The sequence below is a fragment of the Hippoglossus hippoglossus genome, chromosome 3, assembly GCF_009819705.1.
Source record: "Hippoglossus hippoglossus isolate fHipHip1 chromosome 3, fHipHip1.pri, whole genome shotgun sequence".
NCBI lineage: Eukaryota > Metazoa > Chordata > Actinopteri > Pleuronectiformes > Pleuronectidae > Hippoglossus > Hippoglossus hippoglossus.
The window spans coordinates 14900740-14906175 of record NC_047153.1 but is presented as its reverse complement, the minus strand read 5'-3'; positions in this window follow the sequence as shown (position 1 = coordinate 14906175).

Sequence of the window (5436 nt, the reverse complement as noted above, 5' to 3'; positions counted from 1 at the left end):
ATCCTTGTGATGATCAAAACTGATGTTAGAGATGAGTTTGGCTCGTCTTCATGACAGAACTATTGTCGAAAGTTCACATGTGTTAACCCTCTCTGTCTGAGACGTCTGTGCATCTCATGCCTCTTTCCTGATTATGTGAAATTATCGAAATCGGAGCTGAAATTGTTCAGCCGTGGTATCCTACTGGCAAAATGTCATCCTGAAAAAGGGCCGCCTGGAGAGACATTCAAACGTGGGGACGCTTTATGCTCTACCTGCAAAAGTAAGTTACTCAACCACCTTGTAGTTTTCCATGAAAAAAGAAAGTTTACATGTGTATGGGCGGATTATGAGACTGTGGGCCTCTGACTACAGCCCTCCCCCTTCTGCCAGACTGATACATATCCCTTTGTGGTATGTTTGCATGTTTTTGTGGTCGGTTTGCATCTCTTTGTGGTTATTTTGCATGTTTTTGTAGTTAGTGTGCCATTTTCTTTGCATCGTCTGTGCTGTTTTGACTTGTTTTGTGGTCATTTGTTATCTTATTGTAGTCATTTCATGGTCTCTTGTAGTCGTTTTATTGACTTTCCAACAATAAATGTTAACAGTCACTTCAAACAGAGGCTCTGGCACAGGGCCCCCTGAGTCCTTGGGCCGGTGGAGCTGTGCCTGTTCTGTAATCCATCCATGAAGGTATGACAGTATGATGTCATAAATAATCTTAATATGTCCTGAACATGATTTCTTAGGTTTGCTTGTTTTTTCCCATTCACTTTCCTCCTTGATGTCTTGTGTTTGGCTTTAGTCCCAGGTTTACACTCTGCAATCATTTAAAATGTACTAAGGAATCAAAAATGTGCTTTTTTTTCTAGGTCACTCCTAAACACAAATGTATTATCATCTTATTCCCTTTACGTCTTCCCTCGTACCAACAGGTAGGAGCACAGAATATCCACACTGTGAGATGTAGGCTGAAATCTGAGGTACAAGAGAGGAAACAGACAAAATGAAAGATAAGTATCTTAGACTTCACACATGCTTCTTTGACTCATGCAGACAGATGGAAACAATTTCGACATCATTTGTGACTCTGAGCATAATGGTCATTTTTACTGACATCACTTGCAGGCTCGTGGTTATTTTGGGATATTCTTTGTGAACAAATTGACACCCCTCCCAACTTTCACCGTCAGTTCCTGATGCTGTAAATAATGATGTATATGACAAACTTGCAGTTGCACTCAACTGAAGAAGTTGTTATTTTGCAGGCCAGTTGGGCCTATACAACACAATGAGGTGCCTCTGTATTGAGTATGAAACCTCCCTTTGGTTCAGTATGATCGACTGCATCTTCTACCTCTCTTGCCCTGTTGAATAAAGCACTACTCAAGCTCGGCCATAGACATGTCAAGCACAAATTTTATGATGACATTCAAAGCCTCAATGTCACCATCTCATTTAAGTCCTTAAGGTACAAATGAGTCATTTCATTAGTCCTCGAATGAATTTGGCACACCATGGAAACCCAATAGATCACACTGGTAATTCTGTCCTTACGGAAGTTAGAGCTCAGTGGTTGAATCTGAGAAACTGTGCTGCAAAATTGAATTTGAGGCGATCGAGCCGATGGCGAGATTAGCATGCAAATGACCCTCATAGATCATCTTTCTGAGCATAGGGTAATGGCGGGTGAATGATACTTATCAAGCTCCATAAGTGCTCCTTCCAATAAATACACACTTCAGGTCATTTGTATTGGGATTCAAGTGTTGATGGATATGGGATTACCACTTAACCTTGGAGTAATTCCAAGACACCGCTTAAATCATCTAATACATTATCTATCCCATAACGGCTTGACCAGTCTTTAAGGCTATCACTTCTTAATGCAAAATATGTTTTATGTGATCAATTGAACTGTAGGTTTTAGAGACCTATTAATTACAAACTGTAGATGTACTCATGACAGGACATTGCAATCCCTTTATTTCCCGTTACTGTGCAGTGTGTGTCTTGTGTGTATTTCAATGCTCTTGTAGTTCTTATTATCTTGACATATTGATATGTTACAGCCTTGCACACAGGTTCTGTAGAATCTGGAAACTTCATGTTGTCTCTTCAGGCAGCACGATGAAATTAACAATACATGACAGCAGACTCTCAAACACGTTTGGTCTACGTCAGGTTCGGCAGGTTTGAATCTGCCCACTAACAAACCAGAACACTGACACATGAAAGTTGATTGAGATCATGTGCTTCTCGTTGGAGACCGGCTTTCATTTCCCAACCAACACTTGACCTTGACCCGGCCTGCCACAGTTTTATTTGAAAGGTTTTGTTCCAAAACACTGTAAAATCAAAAAGGAAGTTTGGTCTTGCACATGATTCCTCGCAAACGTTTTTTTAAAGAACATCTTAAAGCATATTCTTTTTTTTAAATGTACTCAGAATTTACTTGAGGCATGTGTTTTAGGTGTATAGTGTATTTGAATACAGCACTTAACATCCTCACGTGGTTGTTGAGAGGGTAACTGGTCAACGACATTGGGCTACTGGCTGGAAATGAATTTATTCCTCATGTGAATCTGGTGAAACATCCACTGTCCTCAGTTTCAGTAAAACTACATATACAAAGTTGAAGCTGGAAATGACTTAACTTTTAGCTGAAGCTAGTAGTTTTAGGCTTTTTTTGTTCTAAATGTAAGTCTGTGGGGCTGTTGCTAGGGTGCTAACACGACAACATGTTAGCAGGTATAATATCAGTTGTTATGGTTTCATATTAGTTTAACATGGTAGCAGCAATGAACAGATGAGGATGATAGGATTTTTTTGCAGGTATTTTATATAGATTGTATATAAAAATGGACAACATCACAACTCCCAAAAAGTGAAACCAAAAAGTCTTTATCACCACCTGGTGGCTGGCTGTAGTATAGGTTATAAACCTATACTCCTCCGTGTTAGTGAATGGTGCATGGACCAAACTTAAAAGTCAAAGTACTCATCAAATACATAGTTCTCGCCACACTGATGTTTCACACAATAGATTTACTGGTTGGAAAATTTTTATTTTTGAAATGAGGCATCATCTCCAGTCTCATGCAGACATGAGCTCGTAACAGCGTCACTTTGTGGAGGAGTCTCTGTTCTCCAAATCTGTTCACTCACTGAGTCCTGACTCATGCTACCCTGGAATGGGAAGCATTTGCAGACGCTTGCACAACATTCAGTGAGAAGAATCAGACGTCTCCTACAAGCACACACACACACCCCCACACACATACACACAGACGAGTGCTTCAATGCAATACACATCTCTAAAACACCCTTTAAGTGGCAAATACTGAGGACCAGACAACATCACACTTAATCGACCAGCCACAGAGAACCACGTCTGTCGAGTTAATTTAGTCATGTGAGAACATATTATGAAACAACTGATAACAGGAAAAACTGTGGTATCTTGCTGGAATATTAACTGAAGCTATAAACATGGCTTGTGAAGGATAAGGGTCTCTCTGGACAAAGGGTGAATGTCCCTGTCAGTGTGTGGTCTGTTTCCGAGCTAATGTCCTTAACTGTGGGGTTATACTTGGACACACTAAAAAAAATGAGGCCTTCTAAAGGGTTCTCACGAAGGAGATGTGGACCTGGTTGGATCTATTTTAACTGACAAGTTGTTCTTTAAGAAATCAGACACAAGATTCATAAAGGAATTCGAACCCAGTTTTCTCCTCACTACTGAAACATTAAAGGGACATGGCGATACTCTTCAAAATTGGCCCGATGTTTTTAAATGTGGGGGTGTTAATGAACAGTAAGCTATTTACAAAAACTTTTAGAAATCAGTCCAGCAGATCGACTGTTACGGACATCGGCCAGCAGCTACGACATGGCAGAAATGGCTACAATATCATCGTAAGGGGCAACTGCGACAGTCCACGAAATGACCACTAAAAGTGAGAGAAGGCAACAAGCAGAGGAGATATGCTTAATGTTGCCAGACTCTTAGCAAAGACCCAAAATAACGTTTTGAACCTTGAAGGCAGTTTAAGTGGACATTTCATGGACTGTCACAGTTGCCCCATTGGATTACATAGCAGCCACTGCCGCAATGTTGCGGCTGCTTGCGGAGACAATCTACTGGACCGATTCCAAAGGTTTTTGTTAGTACCATTCATTTACACAATCCTTAATAGGCCAAAAAAATACCAGGAAACTCTCTGAAACACATCTCTGTTGTCATTTGTGTTTCTAATAATATATAAGTTGCGGTCTCTGTGATACAGTAGGTGTGTTAAATATAACTGTGGAAAAGAAACAGTGAAGTAACCTGTTAGAGCAGCAAGGAGTATGTGTAAAGAAATAACTGTATTTGCTAATGAACTTTATTCCATGTGCATGAAATGTTCTAACATCGTAAAAACAGGACCCATTGTGATTTTATTGCCAGTTCTCTTGCTCGAAGACACATTGAGGTCCTTGGGTCCACAGTCTGTGCTGACACTCCCTGTTGTGTTAACAGAGTGCTGCAATAAGGAGATCACTTTTTCATCTTCTCTTTGGAAAGGCTGCAGATACCAACTGGGAAGGGAATTGTGGGAAAATGTACCCCAATAATTTAAAAGCTGATTGCCAAAGAAAGGCTCCAGTGCAATGTCTTCACATCTGTTCATCTCCAGCTAGAACAGCTATGCACTCCAGACTCATATTTCTGTTGATTTAGCCCCTCTCAATGGACACATGTCCTCACCTCTCTCTGGTAATATGTCAAAGATGGTGCTGGAATAATGTATCTGTGTGCATGTTGTTGAAAAACAAATTAAATGTAGGCTAACGTTCATGCGAGAGAACTTCAAATCTGTCTTTCTTACACAGTGTAGCACAAAATCAATTCATCCTTCATCCATTCATCCCAGAACTCTGTTCAATGTAACTTGTTTCTGTGTGACATTGTATTCAGGTGATGTCATGCAATGTCTACTTGTGTTAACTCTCTCATTATGTTTTTCATGCTTCAATAATAAAAATTACAATAATATGAAGCTAGACGTTGCTCGTCCCACCCTCGTCCCCCCCCGTGTTGGTCATGAACCTCATCTTGATTAAGTGTCTAAATGGAAACCCACAGAAACTGAATTACTATTTGATCTACATTAAGAAAACAGATGTTTCTCTTTTTTGTTATTGATTTCCCCAATATTTCAATGTTTTATTGCTGTTTCCACCTGTTTGCCAGCTGCTTTTCATAGTATGAAAATCATAGGTCTTACTAAGACATAAATAATAAAAGGACCGTATAACCAAAGCAGCTCAATGGAATTGAGTAATTATCAATTACATTATTAACACCTGTATTTTTTGTTACACTAAGATGCCAAAATATGATATTGAGATGAGTAATGAGTCTACCTGCCCAGTAGCTGATAGGATTTAAAAAAAAATCTAACAATATCT